The sequence below is a fragment of the Takifugu flavidus genome, chromosome 8 (genome assembly GCF_003711565.1).
Source record: "Takifugu flavidus isolate HTHZ2018 chromosome 8, ASM371156v2, whole genome shotgun sequence".
Lineage (NCBI taxonomy): Eukaryota > Metazoa > Chordata > Actinopteri > Tetraodontiformes > Tetraodontidae > Takifugu > Takifugu flavidus.
The window spans coordinates 5,334,280-5,352,692 of NC_079527.1; the positions used below are offsets into that span (position 1 = coordinate 5,334,280).

The following is an 18,413-nucleotide window of genomic DNA, read 5'->3' on the forward strand; positions in this document are numbered from 1 at the left end:
CCATTAAGTTTGATCGTCATCAAAGTTGCAGACTGTCCTGCCTGAAAGAAGAAACGGGAAAGCAGAAGCGCTGGAGGAGCGGAGACACGTGGGCTCACAGTAGCAAACCTGCGAGGACACAATAGGCTGAATTCTAATCAGGGAGAGACACTGCGGGCAGGGTGTCACATGTGTGGGAGTGATTCTACCTCTGGACTGTGGCAGAGGGAGTGGCACGGAGAGAAAGAGGAGGGTGTGTGTCAGGGGAAGGAGAGAGAGCTAGAGAGAGGGAATAAAGAGTTGCTATCTGAGGATGTGGCAAAGGGGGGTAAAAGTTGGACAATAGAGAAGGCAAAAGGACAGAGGACGAAGGCAGAAGAGAAAAGGAAAGAGTTGGCTGAAAGCTGCTTCTGTCTTCTGTCCCACCCCTTGACTGTCTTCTCCTCCTCTGCATAGCCAGGAGGGCGAGGAAAGGAGAGAGAGAGAGAGAGAGAGAGAGAGCTGAGCCACGCTCGCTCTTTAGCGCAGGACTCAGGAATTCCAGGACCTTTGGAGTTGTGCACATACACACACACACACAGAGACACACGGACACGCACCGTCACACAGCGTATGTTGCTTTTCTTCAGACTTGGGAGAGAGAGAGAAGGAGAGAGAGATTTAGAGAAAAGCCCTTCCAGCTCTTGGACTATTTGGCCGTGATGGCACCTGCCAGGGGTGACGTGACCGGAGCGGCCGAGGACTGAAACGGGACTCCGGCGGTTTGGAGACGTTTAAAGGTGAGATTCTGATTTCCTGACAGTCTCTTTCTTTCTCTCGTTGTCTCTCACGTCGGGGTGCTTGTTGGAAGTTGTGATTGAAGAGTTGGCAGAGCAGCTGAGGGGGACGATGTCATGAAGAAAGTGGGATAAAAGTGGGATCGGCTCTGGATCCCTGAGTCCGGGGGAACAGTGGAGCTGTGGAGGACCTCACGGAGGTGTTTGGATGTGTCAGCTGTGCTGTGTTTATGGTTGCCCTGTGTGTGTTATCATGACAGTGTGGCCACACACACGCTCGCACACGCACGCGTAGCACAAGATTGTCTTGGGCTTGTGGGCTGTGTTTGAACAGCGGGACGCTAATTATTCCGTTTTCAGGAATGGGGAAAGTGTTGGTTTATTTCCTGGTGGTCTACCAGTGGCAGTGAGCTGTCACATGTCTTCTTTTAAGATATTTGATGCTGATTTCTGCGGGCTGTTGAACCGTGTGAAGGTGCCTTCAGATGATTTCCTTGACTTCTGCTTTGGACGGGTGTCCAGTGGAGATTAGAAGTCCGCGGTGCCTTTCCCACCTGCATTATTGTGCGTCTCAGCCCTCCACTCCTCCCTCTGCTCTTCATCCCACCCCACTCCGCCACTTTTGTTCTCTAATCTCATTTACTTCTGCCTTTTCTGCAGGTTTTCTCTGAAACCCCGCAGCTAATGATGGGGGCTTATCCCGCACCACTCGGCTGCGCTCTCATTATCTCTCCTCCGCGCTCTTTCTTTTCCTCCCTCACCCCCGTTTTAGAACAATTCACCTGCCTCTTTCTTCCTTATCCTCAGCTCTCACCTCACAATTTTGTGTGAGGAAGTGAGGGAGAGGGCTGTTTCAGCTCACAGGCCTGCAATTTGTCCATCATCGCACTATTCAGTCCCGTAATCCCGGATTCAGGCTGGTCTTTATGACGGCTCCGCCCTAAAAACACCTCAACCTGTACGGAAAAGCCCCCATTATCATTCCACTGGAGCGTGCAGCGACGCAGTTGACCTCTGCAGATGTGTTACGTGATACTTGGATGTGATGTGATTACAACGTGACTGGATGCAGTCGGGTGGCTCTTTTACAAGAAGAACATAAGACGTGCAGTCAAAACAGAGCCCAGAGATTAAGATTATTTATTAATTTTGAGCTGAACTAAACTTTTGCAGCATCCCTCTGAAGTGCAGAAGTTGTTTTCCAGAGACTCTTTTCACCACCCGCACAAACTTTTGGGTAATTTAGGGCAACAAGGGTACCAAAAACTAAAGACAGTGTTCTTTTCAGAATGTTCAGAGTGTTTAAAAAAAATATAAGACCATTGCTTTAGATTATTTGTAGTGTAGTGAGAGGAGGAAATCCAGTATTTCAGGACAGTTGAGATTCTCCCTTCATCTGCGCATCTGGAACTGAAAAACCTAAAAGTGATCTTCCAGCTATTCCAGCAACAACACTGTTATTTTTAGAATGTTATACGTGGCTGGTTTCAGTGTGTCCCGTTATACTAATGCATTCTTGCATGCAGAACACAGTGGGATTAGCAACTAAATTTAGATGCTAATAAATCATTTTAAATATTGAGATCACACCAGTAGGCCCTTGTGTTTCTGCTGTCTGTGCTTTTGATCATCTTTCCCATAGGAGATCTTTGGGATGATGCTCTTATGCTGAAAAACCCGATGTTTTTCTTCCCGAATTAAGTTGGATTTTCCAAAGTTCTCCTTTTTAAAAACCTTAATTCCAGTCATTACACCTGAACACGCTTAAACACTTCCAAACTAATGCAAATTTATATAACAAAACAACCACTTCCACAAAAAGGTCCCGCTGGTTCTTGTTCGCACCCATTGAGAAACAGCAAAGTGGACATTTATTAAATATGTGGCAGCTTCCATGGGTTCAAGGTGGGTTTGCTGATTGTCCCGTCATGATGAATCGGACATCGAGGTATCTCCGTGCCTCAGACGGCCATATGCTGATCCACTGCCCAACCTTGAAAACCATTAACCCCCAGCTCAACCCATCGTCGACCGAAAAACCCATTAACCTTCACTGTAACCCTCTCCTCAGCCTCAAATTTCCACCGGATCAGCAGAAAAACGCGTGAGGAGGGCCGTCGGTTGGAGAACACGGGGGGGTCTGGGTTAGCGTCGCTTCTGTCTTTGTTTAAAACTGGAAAAATACAGAAAAATATGGGATAGAAGTGACGATGCTAGGAGGGCCAGAGTAAGCAAGAGGGAGAAGACGAGTGTGTGAGGACGTCAGAATTTCTTTGTTTGAAATATTTAATAAGTTTCTGCCCTCTTGAAATATTGACTTTTTTCACATACAGTATAGCCAGAGGGGACAGACGGCAGCGAGGGTTGTTCCCTCTGTCAAATAAAAAGCAAAAGGCTGTTAGCATCAAAATTTCATCACTTTCTTTTATTCATTTTTTGTTTCCCCTCTTCTATATATGGTGGGAAATGTATTGATTTCAAAGCATCGGAAATGAGGGACGTGATCTCAGAGACGCGTACACAACAGGAGAGGGTCTCTGCATCATTTATGTTGAATTTCTGTTCACCCGGCTGGAAAATGCAGCGTTCTACACCCATCCAAACACGCATATGATTTTTCTTAATTGGATGATGAGTCGCTGCAAACCTCCACAACAGGTTAAGGTAACGTTCTTTGAGAAAGTGAGCTGGATTCTTTTTAACATCACCGGGTCATTTTAGTGATTCTGAGGTGATTATTATTTATGTTTAAAGACTCACAAGAATTTTCAATGTAAATTTGCATGAGAAGCACCTCTGATGATGGCTGGATTCCCTATTTCAAAGCTGAAACTCTCTAAGACAGCATGTGAAACCTACCAGAGTGTAGATATCAGCCTCCCTGCAGGACCTCTTCCATGGCTGCAGTGTCACAGGTACAGACGAGATCCTCTACAGAAAACACGAAGGATCACTCTGCCTCTCTGTGTCCCAAAAGAAGATGTGACACTTGCTAAGTAACATGTCTCTTTCTTCTAAAAATGGGCTATAAATAAGGTATATATGATTGGATGCTTCCCACATGGCTCTTCTCTCATTTTGCCTTAAATGGTCACCCCCCTACCCCCCCTTTTTTTTCTTTTTCTCTGTCCTGCACACACATACTGGTGCAGCTGTCTTTGTCAGGCCTTTCCATTGATTAACATTCATTTTCCCTTTTGACCTGGCCCTAATCCCAGGATAATCTCTACACACACATTAACCTTAACTTAATTCTACATCTTAATTATTCTTCACGTTGTGGGGCCTAAAAGTTGAGCCCCTCGAACAGAGTTGGATCCGAAAACATGAGTGAATTTACACCCCCCCCCCCCCCCCCCCCACACAACACACACACACACACAAGTGCTATTCCAGGTCATCCTGGTGAAGGATGAGCAGTTCTGCCAGTGCAGCATTGGAGAGAGGAAAATTGGGAAGGACAGGATGTGTGAGTGTGTGAGTGTGTGTGTGTGTGTGTGTGTGTGTGTGTGTGTGTCCTGTCCATTCACCTTGAGTGATCGCACAGTGCTGAAGGGGAGGTAGAAGTAGGCAGCTTTACACTGGAAGACACGAAAAATAACGAGATCCCCAACATTCTCTGCCACACACAGAAACGCACCAACACACACAGTTTTAGAACTGATTTGGTCCCTACACGCACACCAACCCCCCGCCCCCCCCCCCCCCACACACACACACACACACACACACACACACGCAGAATATCTCAGAGGAGTGCTGGAGGGGCTTATATAGGGATTTTGCTGTTCTGCAGTGTGCCTGTCAGATAAGAGAGGCGTCACCGGCCTGCCTGGCTGCCTGGCTGCCTGGCTGCCTGGCTGCCTGGCTGCCTGGCTGCCTGGCTGCCTGGTGACACACTGCTGAGCCCGTACGGTAAATCTCCCCGTCCTCCTGCTGCCTTCTTGAAGCTGTCACTCACATCGCCTGCCTCCCTCTGCTGCCACCGGTGATGATCCTGCAGCTCTCTGGTGAGCTCGCCGAGGTGGAGGGAGGTTTTCCTCCTCACACCTCGTCTGTCTGTCAAGCCTGCTGGACTGGGACAGACCCGCTCTAATGAGAGGCCCAGACCAGCTTCCAGAGCAGTTATGACTTGGAGTTTGAATTTGGTCCTTCTTTATTGACTTTTCCCTGTTTCTCAGCATCTTTGCTATTTCCCCCACATTTTAGATATCCTGGGCTGTGTCTGCTGACTTTTATTTTCCTCCCTTTCCTCCGTTCTTGCTCCCCACCTTCACCTGCCCCCCCTCCCTTTCTCCCCCACCTGTAATCCTGCTTACTGCTGTTCTGCAGCTGCTCATGAATCACGGAACAGACAGAAAATGAAAGCAAAAGAAACGTGGGCGCTGATTCCTTCCGAATCAGGACGTACCTTCACTCACTTCACTGCTGCTTTTATCTCTGGATAAACGACCAAGTGTGGCAGCAATTTTAATCCCCCCCCCCCATCCACACTCACTTTACAGTGCAGCTGCTGTGCATCTGCACCGACCACAACACACTCCTCCTTGCAGAGTTTTCCATTTAGTCCAACTTTCCCTTTTTGGGGGATGTTGCAGCTTTTAGCTGAATAATTGAAAGTTTAAAGTTGAAAGGAAGGAATTGTACTGAATCCCTCAGTCCTGCTGCAGGAGAGGATGAGCAGAGACCTGTGGCGCTTTTGAAAGCCTTATTTTTAATGCCACATACTTAAAACACCCTAATTCTATTATTCTAAACTGACGCTTTATTTTCTTTTGATCCAGGGGAGTTTTAATCTGGAATCAGGAGATTGTTCCTGCATTTATGACACAATGCCTCATCCTTTATTACATATTACGGCGCACAGCGGGCTCCATGTTGCAGCGCTCCGTCTTATTTATATGAGCCACTTTGCTTTCATATCCACCACACGCCCTTGGCCCACGCTGTCACCCTCCACCGCAACCACCACCCTTTTTTTTAAACTGACACCATCCCCCCCAACCCCAGCCTCCTGGCAGCTCCTCTGGGCAGGCTAATTGCCTCAGTCCCAGGAGGGGGGGATCATGCCACATTTCTAATTTGGCTTTCCCTCCTCCAGATAAAAGCTACATCCCTCCATCTTTCCACCCCCTCTCTCCAGGCCCTCGGCCTCTATCAAATCGTCCCCCTCTTTTTTGCGATTTTTTTTTTTTTTTTTTAAATTCTTTACAGTTCAAATTCTGCTTTTTGCTTTGTAAAAGGATACAGTTTAAAAACGATCGATTTCTTTACGTTTGGATAGAATGGAGACAAAAGAATGCATGAAAGGGGTGGGGGGAGAGAGTTATTATGCCTTCGCTCACTATGGGGTTCACCTTCAAGAGAGGCTCCATCTTTATGAACTGCACCTGGGGACCGCGATGGGTGTGTCTCAGTGTGTACGTGCACACGTGTGTCTCTATAAACCGAGCCTCCCGTCCCGCCACCGAAGCAGGCAGCTGGAGAACAAAGACACTCCGTTATTGATGGTATCACGAGAAATATTTTATAAGGTCTCCCAGCTTGTGATTTGGAGAATTTTCAGCATGCAGAAGAAAAAAGAAAGAGGTTTGTACAAAGTTTCCGCTAATGTGTGAGTGTGTTGGAATTAATGAGGCTGCCTGTGTGTCAGTGAACGCATCACAAATCTAAAGCATGTGACTTTAATTGTGATGAGGTTTGCGTGCGATTGAAGTTAACAGTAGTCCTTCCAGAAATCATTTAATGGTGTTCGGAGGTGGAGCGGTCAGGTCTCGACAGCTGCCCCACGTGCGCTAAAGTCACAGCTTGTGCACGCAACGCAAGTCCAGCATCAGGAGTCTGCTGTGGCTATTATTGAGGTATTTTCAGACGGATGGACGCTAGGGGAGCTCGCTGGAAAAGACATTTGACACGTAGGGCGCTGTTACCTCAGTTTTTCAGGGCGGAACGCTTTCACGTCTGTTTTTCAGATTTTTTTTTTGTAAGAAAAGACTTCCTCCCTCTGAAAAACAAGGCACGGGTTGCCTCACATACATTTTTCTTTTTGATGTAACTCTAGTGGATGCACGGCAGAGTTGCATTTTGCATTTAAATTTTCACAGATGTACCATCAGAGAAGCATAATGGGCTCCAGCCGCCTTTGTAGTCTGAGCCAGTGCTTTGGATGCTTTAAAGGAAAGAAAATTAAATCAGTTTGGCTGTATTGTAGCATATATTTTCTTCAACTGGCTAACGGTAGTGACAGGAGAACACACACTTCTATCCAGAAATATAAATTCACTGCAAGAAGCTATATTGTTTTTGAGGTGTGACCAAGACGCATTTTAGAAATGAGAAAATGGGGAAATATGTTGCTATTACACCTGATATTAACATGAATAAGCAGTCGGAAGACCCTCGACCACTGACCCGAGCGCCCAACCTGCATTCAGACCATATTAAGAACACGTGGCAAATAAAAACCCCACAATCAACTCAAGTGAGCTGGTGATATGAGCCAGATGGAGGTTTGATGGTAAAAAAGACCAAAAACAGTGTGTGCAACAACATGTTGGGAGCTGCTAACCATGTGATGCTAATTATAAGTCAGCTGAGGCCGTTAGCTGGAGATTCGTTAAGTGCATTAATAGCTGTGATGTTGTGTTGCGCTCACTTTAAAGCTGCTGTTAAAGTGGGAGGTAACCACAGTTATGGTTGTGCATCATTGTCATGTCAGTGCTAATTGTGCAAAAAAGTGATTGTGCAACAGCGACTTTGGGTGTTTCCCCATGTGTACAGTTGCATGGGATCACGATCAGGTACAATACATTGAATTTCTGAACTAGGCAAGCCTAATTACGTATAACTGACTTCAGCATATGGTCGATCCCTCATGATTAGCTTGTGACTGAATTTTCCTCCTGACTCTCACACCTTGTGTTGAGCTGAACCTAAGCACAGTTCATTTACAGAGAAGGTTTTTATTGGCAGGCGTGAAATGTTAGCAGAGCTCACAGCTTTTAATGTGACCACCGATTCTGTCGCTACAAAGCCTTGGCCAGTGTGCATACGTGGCTGGTTTGAGGGTGGCTTCAAACACAAAAGTCTTTTATTCTGCAGACCCAATATGCTTATATACCACTAGCTGCATCCCTCATTAGCCGCAGCTATCTTTGTGCTCCATATAGATGTATATTCCCCCCTTCATTGTGAATTCTCAGGTTGATTTATGGAATTTGGATTTCTTCTTTCCTCATTGCTTGTAATTCGGACGGTGGCCACATCAACTTAATGGCTGCGAGGTGGGAGGGTGAGTCTGACTGATGAATTGAATGGGACAGGCGGGAGAAACAGTCAGCAAAATGTGACAGAGAAGGAGAATCAGAGGAGGAGAGACAGACATGAGACAGAAGGAAACAAATCCCGATGAAGGCGAGGGAGGAGACTGAAGCAGCAACGCAGAAGATTCCCTTTGAAATGAAAATACGCACCCCTCACGTCACACATAAGCAATAACTACAACGTCCAGACGGTTGTTTCAACCTTTTCCTAAATAGCTTAACTGTTTCCTCCCTGCTCACAAACTTCCTCCTCTCTTTTTTGCCCATCACACTGAGAAATTCTTCCAATTTCTGTTCTCGCGATATTAAGAAATGTGCTGCAAATATTAAAGAAAGGAAGAGAAAGCATCCCTGTGCTGGTGGAACGGAGGCTACATCAGCTTCTACGGGGGAGGGGGAGGGGGGGTCCATCAGTGGCTCCTGCTGATGGCGGCGTGCCTCCGTGCACAACTTCTGCTGCACCTCCAGCTGTGGCGCTGGTTCTGGAAGAACAGAGAGGTCAGATTGCTGTTGTTCAGGCGACCCCTGCTGAAGGAAACGCTTTGACCGTGGGTCGGACTGAACCAGTGGAGCGGGCCAGCACCAGAAACACCTGCACTGGTTTCCAGGACTCTCAGTCAGTTTGTTATGGGGGATTACTGGGTCTGAATGCTGGGTGTGAGTAATAAATCCTGTGTTGTCAATCTGACAGCTTCAGTTTTGCATAATTAACCAGTTCAGGTAGTCAGAAACAGGAATATGTGGAGAATATAGTCATTTACATGAGAAACATTTGTAAATTGGGATGATCAATCTAGCCAAATGTGTATTCGTTTGTAGAATCTGGGTTAACTGGACGTCGAGCTTTATTCTTAGTGCTCATACCGTCAAAGTTTTTCAATGTTTTTTAATCTTTTGGGTCAGAAAAGGTTAATCCAGTTCAACTTTAATCCGAACAGAAGGTCACAACGTTTAATTCCAACCACTTTCATTGCTGATTCATCTTGACCTCCCTCCATGCTGTGATCAGATGTAAACTTTGGAAGGACCCTTTTTATATAAAGAACGACACAACGACGGAGAGCAGGAGCTGCCTCTCCTCCTCCTCGCTGCTCTTCCTCTCATCCTTACATGAAATAGTCATTAGGTTAGCTGGTAAATCAGCCCAGCCGTCCCCCCACATTAGCTAATGTGCTTCAGAGACGTCGGCAGCGTGTTCATGTATACCACGGCATCAAGCCCAGATGTGTGTATGTGTGTGTGTGTGCGCGCGCGTTGAGAAATATGTTTCCTGTTGTGTAAATGTGTGTTCGCGTCCCGATGTGCGCATGACGAGGTCTTGTGTTCTGCGGTTGGCGAACGCTAAATAATAAAAGCCCAGCGAACATGTCAAAGTAGAGGGAGAGACGAGGAGGACGAGCACGAGGAGGAGACGCGGAGAGGTAAGAATAGCAGAGAAAGAGAGGAGAGGGAGCGCTTGAAACGCTGACCACCACTTTCGCCACCGAGTTTCTGTGTGAAACTCAACTCGGCGCCAAGCCGGGGAGGTTCTGGAACTATTTCCCCAAGTTGGATGGAGGAGAAACTTTAGACTCATCAGGGAAAACAGCACAACCACGGTTGGACTGTGGCGCAGAACCGAAAGGAAAGAGGAGGAAAGTGTCCCCATGGTGGAAAAAAAAGACGTTTTTAACACCCCGGCAGCAGATTCTGTCTTCCCGCTGTCCACAGGAAGCAGCCGGGGACAATGTTGTCCAGATCTCAAGGATCTGGAGTTTATGTCCCATCAATGAGACGACGAAGGGAAGACGGACCTCCACCTAAAGCTGGACCTTGAAGGAAGAGGTCAAGCTCAAGGTCAGGGTGGCGCTACACAGGTCCTTGTACAAAGGACATGGGCAGGAAGCAGTTTTTGAGGGGTTCAACGTCAGCTGGACACCCTGTCCCCTCAAAAGGATCCAGGAGGCAGCTCCTCCCTCTCAGGATGTGACATATGACAACTGTCACCCACATTTAAATATGAAGGATTGTTGTCTGCCGGATCTAAGGAAATGCTAATTTCCTTGTTTGGAAATCGCCCGGAGGGGGAGGGAATGGCAGGACTAAGACAGACACAAAGAGCAGGCACATCACAAGGTGACATCTGAAGTCCGATTTCTGTCGCCTCCGTGTCTGCAGGGGCCCCCGCTGCTGCTGCGGGCCTGCACACTTGGCGGAGCCCTTCGCCAATTTCACTTTAGTTGGTGCAAATCTGTGAAATGAGGCTGAAACGTGCATTTATGTTCCCAGACGCACGACGACGGCGCGTCAACAGAACCTGTCAGCCCTCCGCCAGTCTTGCCTTTCATTGATTCACCCGGATCAGAGACAGCTGGAGACAGCCGCACTCAGGGGCCCCACTGTAACTCTAGAGCTCTCACACACACACACACACACACATGCACACACGCACACACAAGCACACCTGGGTACAGTGAAGTACCCCGAGGGCAGTTTTGACAAAGACATCTGTGAGAGACTAAGAAAAACTCGCTGTAAATACTGGAGACGTTAAGCTGTTATTACACTCTTATGGTGTTTACAGCGGGTGGGCGAGCAGGAAAATGGGAAACTCTTTTGCACAGTTTTCTTGTTCTCGCTCTTCTTGCCTCGACTCTTTGACCACTTCTTTTACCTCCTCATCACCCGCTGACCAAGAGTCCGAACCGGTCCCGTCCGAACCGGTCCCGTCCGAACCGGTCCCGTCCCGCTGCAACAGTCCTCGTCTCTGCGACACCTTTTTCCTGCTTGTGTCATCGACGCCACCGTCCCCCACAGAGACACACTGATGTGACCCTTTATCCCACAAATCCGATCTGCTTTAGACAGTCATCCATCCTCACGTCTGGGTGACACTGTCAACCTTCCAGGGCGCATCCCTGCTCATCTAGGAGCCATAAAGGATTGGAAAAAGCTTCCGCCAGATCACTCTATGGTCTAAGTTTCTGTCTCACGAGGAGACTGCAGCCACGTTGACACTTATGGAAATGAATTGGGCTGAGGATAAGGGGATTTGTTAGCAATCCCATCTGTCATCTTCCTAAGTGGTCTCCAATCCTGGCTTATAGTCTGTGCTAGTCCTTGTGGGAGGATGATGAGTAACAGCGGGGCTGAAGCCTTTTGCAGGTGCTGCTTTCATTTTTTTATCCTTCCTCAAGTGCAATCTGCCACCGCCGTGCACAAGGTGATCACCACAGATCATCCGGTTCACATACACGAGGGCTTTGGGCTATTGACATATGATTTAGAACAACACATCTGGTCAAAGTCGCAGTTTTATAGCATTTATTGTCTGTCGGGTTGAGTCGTGCCTCTTAGAAGCTTCATCCTCTTGTCACTTTCGCAGATGAAGGGAGCCAAAGCTGCTTTTGGATTTGTAAACGATCCATCTGTTAAATAACTCCAACTTTGGATAAGCTGATGAAGCAGTTACGCTTCACAGGAGAGGGTGATCCGCTGCGGTCGCCGGGGCGCTTTTTATCTCATATTCTGCGATTACGTTTGCCCACCTGCCAGCGGCATCGAGGATGAGAGGGCGTGCCGTTGTCATGGATATCGGCACCGCTGGATTGCGACTTCTCCCAGCATGCAACAGCTGGATCAGAAGTGATCGGGAAGCAGTAGGTGGAGGTAGAAAACTGGAAATGAACAATTTAGCTTCAGCCTCGCTCCATTTTTACCTGTTACACGAGCTTTTGTTGTGAAAGGGAAATTTGAATCCAATAAACATACATGTCTGTGCGTGTGGTTCCATGCGGCTGGCGTGTGTCAAGTTTACCAAAGATCTTACGAAGGTGCAGCGTCTGTAGGAGGCATCACAAATATCTCCCAGCGTGTTTCTACCAAGTAGAACTTGCCTACAGTCGACCTTCCATTTGCCTACAAAGGCTAGCTTTCATAGTTAGCATTCCTGATGAAGACAGAGGCAACAGTTGGGCAACCTTCAATCCCAGTTGTTCTATTTGTCTTGTAGCCAGGAATCCCAGATATGCTGACACCAATCGCGACAACAAATTGAAATGCTCCCACGCTGCTGCAGGCTCAAGAACGCTGACATCAGCGTCCGAGGGCTGCCGATACGCCTCGCATCCCGATGCTAGCTCTCATTTTTCCGTATGCCAAGCAAGTGAAACAGGAAACTCTTGGTGATGCATCAGTAGTTGTAGCTTTCCCCCTTTATTTGATTCTACCTTTAATTTGTCTTAGAAAATCTCCTCCTTGCTCCACTTCAGATCCAGGGCTGTACACCATACAGGGGCCAGAATTCCAGACTCAAGTGGTTAATTTGCTAATTAACTCCACGGAGCCCCAATCAAAGAGACAATGAGCACAGGACACCCGGGGTTTGACACGTCCAATTACAGGCAGCCAACAGGCTGAGCTCGTTAACTATGAACCCGCTAATGACTTAATTAATTGCCCAGGCTGGCTGTGGATGGTGGAGCCCCTCTCCCAGTGTTCCGCCTCTGTCACAGATACACCAAGGACAGCACATTGTTAAAATGTGCATGTGTCACAGGAAAAAATAGATTCCTCTATGGGCATCTTTAGAGATTAAGGTTTGACTTCTGCTCCCTAATTAAAAAGGATCGGTCCAGTTTTGCAGGTCGGAATTGTGAGTCAGGGATCTACAAATGTGTGGTCTGAAGTTGACCGGTTTCAAGACAAGGGGAACCGGTCAACCAAAGCGGGTCGTGTCAGGTTTCCCGTGCTTATTACTGACTGTTTCATCTTAACGCTCCGCTGGACGTGTCCAAGAACAAAGAAAGAAACCTGGACAGAGCGTTTCACCCAAACCTAGCGTGAATGTGTGGGTAAAGCAGAGACCATGGCCTCCGTGGTGTTGTGTAAATAAGACCTAAACACCTCCTTCGTATTTAGGTCATCGGTGCTTCAAGGACTGTCTCTGTAAATTACCAGCTGGACTACAGAACTGACTCAAGTCTCACAAGTGAAGCAGGATGTGACAAAAACAATCCAGCGCTCTCGAACTGAAGAGACCAGTTGGTGAAAGCAGGAGCCCAGAACTTTCCAAGAAACAGCAAAATGTCTGGAGTCATTACTGCAACTGCTGTAATTATGAGACTTTCCTACTGGGGCTCTGGTATTTGGGCTCCCGGGAGCGCCGGGATGGCAGCGGAGTGAGCTGTGTCATCGGGAAGGATGAAAGCGATGAAACACTTTATGAACCTCCTTCGGATGCCGGTTCTCCGTCCTGGTCTTACTAAACTTCAGCTTCCTCTTTCAGCCTCACGTCACGTCCCATCTCTGACTCCCCTAATCGGCCCCCATTGTGCAGCTCAGTTCACGTCAAATCACCCTGTGCAGTTAGTCTTCATAATCAGGCTTTTCAGCAGCTACCGAACACGCACAAGTGTTCAGACTGCAACCAAGAGCCCCGAGCGGGGTTGGAATCGGAGAGGAAATAATGACGGTGAATTATTTGGCTGCTTGACCTTTCGTGCATCCGGGTGGTTTATAGACAAGCGAGTGCACATTTACGACTATTTAGAAAGGGTTGAGACACCGTTGACACTAAAAAACTTCAACAAAAGCCTCAAGCTCAGCTAGCTTTAGCTATTTTGATGGTTGAAGAGACTTTACGTAAAGGTTACAATCTGACTTTAAAGATCCTTAATGTCAAAGAGAAGACAAACGATGGGGGTGATTTTGAAGGGTGAACTTGCCAGAAAGCCTCTAGTTAGCGTAAACACTATTACTTGCCAAAAGGTTGATGCAGATAACAGGAGAGGGAGGGATAGTTGCGGAAATAGGCCTGAGGGAGCAGGAGCTAAGACTGCTTTTCTTCCCATCACTCACAGAAAATGATTCATATCAGTTACACGTGGACTGAAAGGAAAAGAAAACATTCATCTCTTGGCTCCTAGGGAAAGTGCTCAGGTGAAGGTTTGACAGGAGCAATCCAATCCTACGATACGTAGCTTCTGGTTAAGAAAGAAGTTAGCTGTGTGATGCCCATGCTAGCGTCATCTGAAGAGACTAGCATAGCACGTCCACTGCATTCTACAAACCAGCTTCCGCGGCACATTTGGGAGGGAATGGAACCATTTCTGATAGAGTGATGATTGAATGTGTTGATTCTGAAGTGAGGCTCTTCTCTGCCGCCGCGCCACCATCTGCCCCGTGTTCTTGTCCTCCTCACAAAGAAATTCTGTTTGCGGTGTCGTGGCTCGAAAACCTCTGAACGAGTTCCATCTCATTCAGATCTTGGAGAGGCCTTTGCTGCAGGTGTGTCGGGAATGCAGATGCCATCACTTGTCAGTAAGAGCAGGTTTTACGGCGTCTGATGTGTTTCCCATCTGAGGATCTGTGCTGGCAAAGACAAAAAAAAACGCCCCCCCCCCCACAAAGGGTACAGGCGGTTTCATATGGAGACGATTCAAAGGTTGGGATGGAAGGATAAAAACCTGATTAGTCGGGGGGAGGAAACACACATTTTAAAAAATGGGATGGTGAAAATGGACTTCTGGAAGAAAGATTTGACTTGGACGGAGTTCAGGTAGTGACTAACATTGACAAGGAGGAGTTCAACACGGATGGATGGCGTAAAGACGGGAAGTTAAATAACTTCTCCATCGGCACGTGTGTGTGTTTAAAGCCCCCGTTTCATTCTGTTTGACTGGGAGGTGAACGGCTAAGCACATGTGCACAGTGTTGAAAGGGACAACCTATTTCACTTCAAATACTTGGCTCCTTTGTAGTTCTTTTCCCCTCTCATGCATCTCTCCTCCAATGTCAACGAAATCAAACCACTGCGAGCTGTGGGATTAGAGACGAAAACCATGCCCGGCTAATATTTAAAAAGCATCAGTGAAGAACAAGAAACAGGACTTGGGTCTGGCGCCGGTGCCCCTGTGACCGATTCATCACCTCACGATTGAATAAACTGTAAAACACCTTTGTTATGCGCTATAATCAACCACAGTTAAAATAGGGAAGACCACCAGGCGTCCTTACCGCCCCCTGCTGGACAAAACATGGGCTCACTCCCTTTGGACTGGTTGAAAAGTTATTCCTTGCTTGAATTTTTCTTTTCTCAGATGGTTCTGCAGCTGTAAGCAGACTGGAACATTACTGACAGCCGAACTCGTCTTCAGATAACATCAAATATTAACAGCATATCAGCTCCTGGATCCTGGATGTGACAGCACACAGTTACACGCCTGCGCAGAAGTGGGAGTGGCCTGAAAGCAACATCTCCCCATGATAAAAAAGACCTCAGTAACGACAGTAAGAGGGATCGCAGGGCTGCAGCCTCTGCAAGATCACCTTCCAACCTGAACGTGGCGTCTGCTGTAGACCCCCTGTGGGTTATCAGAGGTTGTGTCACTCACACGTGTAGCCCCATTCACACATGCACAGAGCACTCCTCAGGCAGGCTCTTTATTCTACAGCCCCGGAAGCCTGAGTGGAAAACTTTAAATTACCACCTTCGTGGCCGCCGACCGGATTATTTATTAACTAAAGATGTCTGAAACAGGAGTGCAGTAAAGCAACCCATATTCTCTGTGGTTGCCTGCATCACGCAGCTGTGAAGCGGAATTACAGGAACATTTTATTTTCCTTTTTCAAACCTCTGCCAAAGAGTTTCTGTAGGGCTGCTTGTTAATACGATTGCTGCAACAGAATGAGGGTTTTGGAGCGAGCAGGAAGGGGTAAAATGAAGCAGCAGAGCAGCTCATGGAGGGAGCGTCTGTTTTTACAGTGATTCGCATGATAAATGGTGAGGTCGGTACCACAGGCGAATATGAGGGTAATAACCAAGTGAGACACAAGGGTGAAATATCTGAAATGTATCGTTATAAGGGCAAAGTTTAGGGATGGAGTACAGTGTGTTCTGGTTTATCTCTGCTGTAATTGTTGCTGATGATGGGATCCGTTGTCAGAGATGAGTGGGCGGCTGCAGGTGAGGATCTTTGCCACTCCGTGCTGAAAACCAGCTGCGGAGCTTCAAGTGGAAATACCCCAGCAAGGATGTCACTCGCTACATATGCAGCCTGCTCTGAAGGACAAAAATCAGGCACGCGAGGGCCATCGGTGAGAGCGGGTCAATGATGACCCAGCTGCCACTCAGCAACTGAACCAGCTCGCAGAAGTCCTCTGATTTTGGAAGCGATGTTTCCTCCTACAGCATCATGTGGAATGCTGTTAAACTGGAAAGGCTGGTCGGACGCTGCTGAGCCACAGCTGAAGACGTCCGGAGAAACATATTCCATCCCCGAAGAACCGTCTGGAGCGGCTGGACCACAGGCAGCACGGATGCTTCTGTCTGTCCCGTCCACCCTCGTTCCAGACGAGAGGTGTGTTTTTTCATGGACTGGAAAAGCCATCATGCGACAGCTCCCACCAGCTTCCACTGATGCTTTTATCAAAACCAGGATTGAAAATCCACTGGTGCGACTAAGACGGATCAGAAAAATGAAGCACGGGCTGGAATTTTGTCCCCCTTTAATTATGGACTTGTGTGTCCACATGAGTGCACGGCTTAAGTCTTTATTGTGTTTTATTTTGAAAAGTCAGAACTTCTCTGTATAATTTGTGGGGTTCAGGGTTCCAGTTTGGTGCCAGTTGTGCTGCACAGATTATAATAAACACACTTACAAATGGAGTCAACCCCAAATCCTTGTTGCCAATAGAAACAAGGATAATGTTTCTCTGGATGGATGGATGAGTGGATGGATGGATGGATGGATGGATGGATGAGTGGATGATGGATGGATGGATGGATGGATGGATGGTGGGATGGATGGATGGATGGATGGATGAGTGGATGGATGGATGGATGAGTGGATGGATGGATGGATGAGTGGATGATGGATGGATGGATGGATGGATGGATGGATGGATGGATGGATGGATGGATGGATGGTGGGATGGATGATGGATGAGTGGATGGATGGATGGACGGTGGGATGAGTGGATGGATGGATGAAGGATGGATGGATGGATGGGATGGATGGATGGATGGATGGATGGATGGTGGGATGGGTGGATGAGTGGATGGATGAGTGGATGATGGATGGATGGATGGTGGGATGGATGGATGGATGGATGGGCGGATGGATGGATGGATGGATGAGTGGATGGATGGATGGATGGATGGATGGATGGATGAGTGGGTGGATGGATGGATGGATGAGTGGATGATGGATGGATGGATGGTGGATGGATGGATGATGGATGGATGGTGGATGGATGGATGATGAGTGGATGGATGAAGGATGGATGGTGGGATGGATGGATGGATGGATGGTGGATGGATGGATGATGGATGGATGGATGGATGGTGGGATGGATGGATGGATGAGTGGATGGATGGATGGACGGTGGGATGGATGGGTGGATGAGTGGATGGATGAAGGATGGATGGATGGTGGGATGGTGGGATGGATGGATGAGTGGATGGATGGATGAGTGGATGGATGGATGAGTGGATGGATGATGGATGGATGGATGGGTGGATGAGTGGATGGATGAGTGGATGGGTGGATGGATGGATGGATGGATGGATGGATGTGGATGGATGGATGAGTGGATGGATGGATGGATGGATGGATGAATGGGTGGATGGATGGATGGACGGTGGGATGGGTGGATGAGTGGATGATGGATGGATGGATGATGGATGGATGGATGGATGGATGGATGAGTGGATGGATGGATGGCCGGTGGGATGGTGGATGAGTGGATGGATGAAGGATGGATGGTGGATGGATGGTGGGATGGATGGATGGATGGTGGGATGGATGGATGAGTGGATGGGTGGATGAGTGGATGGATGGGATGGATGGATGGTGGATGGATGGTGGATGGTGGATGGATGGGTGGATGGATGGATGGATGGATGGCTGGATGGATGGATGGATGGATGGATGGATGGATGGATGGATGGATGGATGGACGGTGGGATGGGTGGATGAGTGGATGGATGAAGGATGGATGGATGGATGGATGGATGGATGGATGGATGGATGGATGGATGGATGGATGGATGGATGGATGGGTGGGTGGATGGATGGATGGATGGATGGATGGATGGATGGATGGATGGATGGATGAATGGATGAATGGATGGATGGATGTTCGGAGGACTTGCATTCCGTGAGGACGGACTCTACCTTCCCATCAGGATCGATCGTGTTCTTGTAAACATTAGAGTAAATGTTTTGAACGTTGAGGCACAAACTTTTAACGTTCCCTCAAGCAGACGGCTAAAAACCCGCTAACAGAGCAAAGTGTCATGTTAAAAAAGCAGATCCGCAAGTGGCCAAACTGAATAATGTTGACCTCCTGAAAT

The 18,413-nt window shown here is 47.8% G+C and overlaps 1 protein-coding gene across 1 annotated transcript in view; it reads left to right on the top strand.

Moving 5' to 3' along the window:
* The first annotated feature begins 269 nt into the window (after positions 1–269).
* sema3b (sema domain, immunoglobulin domain (Ig), short basic domain, secreted, (semaphorin) 3B) overlaps positions 270–18,413 on the top strand; it is a 47,512-nt gene continuing 29,368 nt past the window's right edge. Inside the window, exon 1 of the mRNA XM_057040784.1 lies at positions 270–758. The gene's annotated coding sequence lies outside the window, so the exon portion shown is untranslated. The remainder of the gene's footprint in view (positions 759–18,413) is intronic.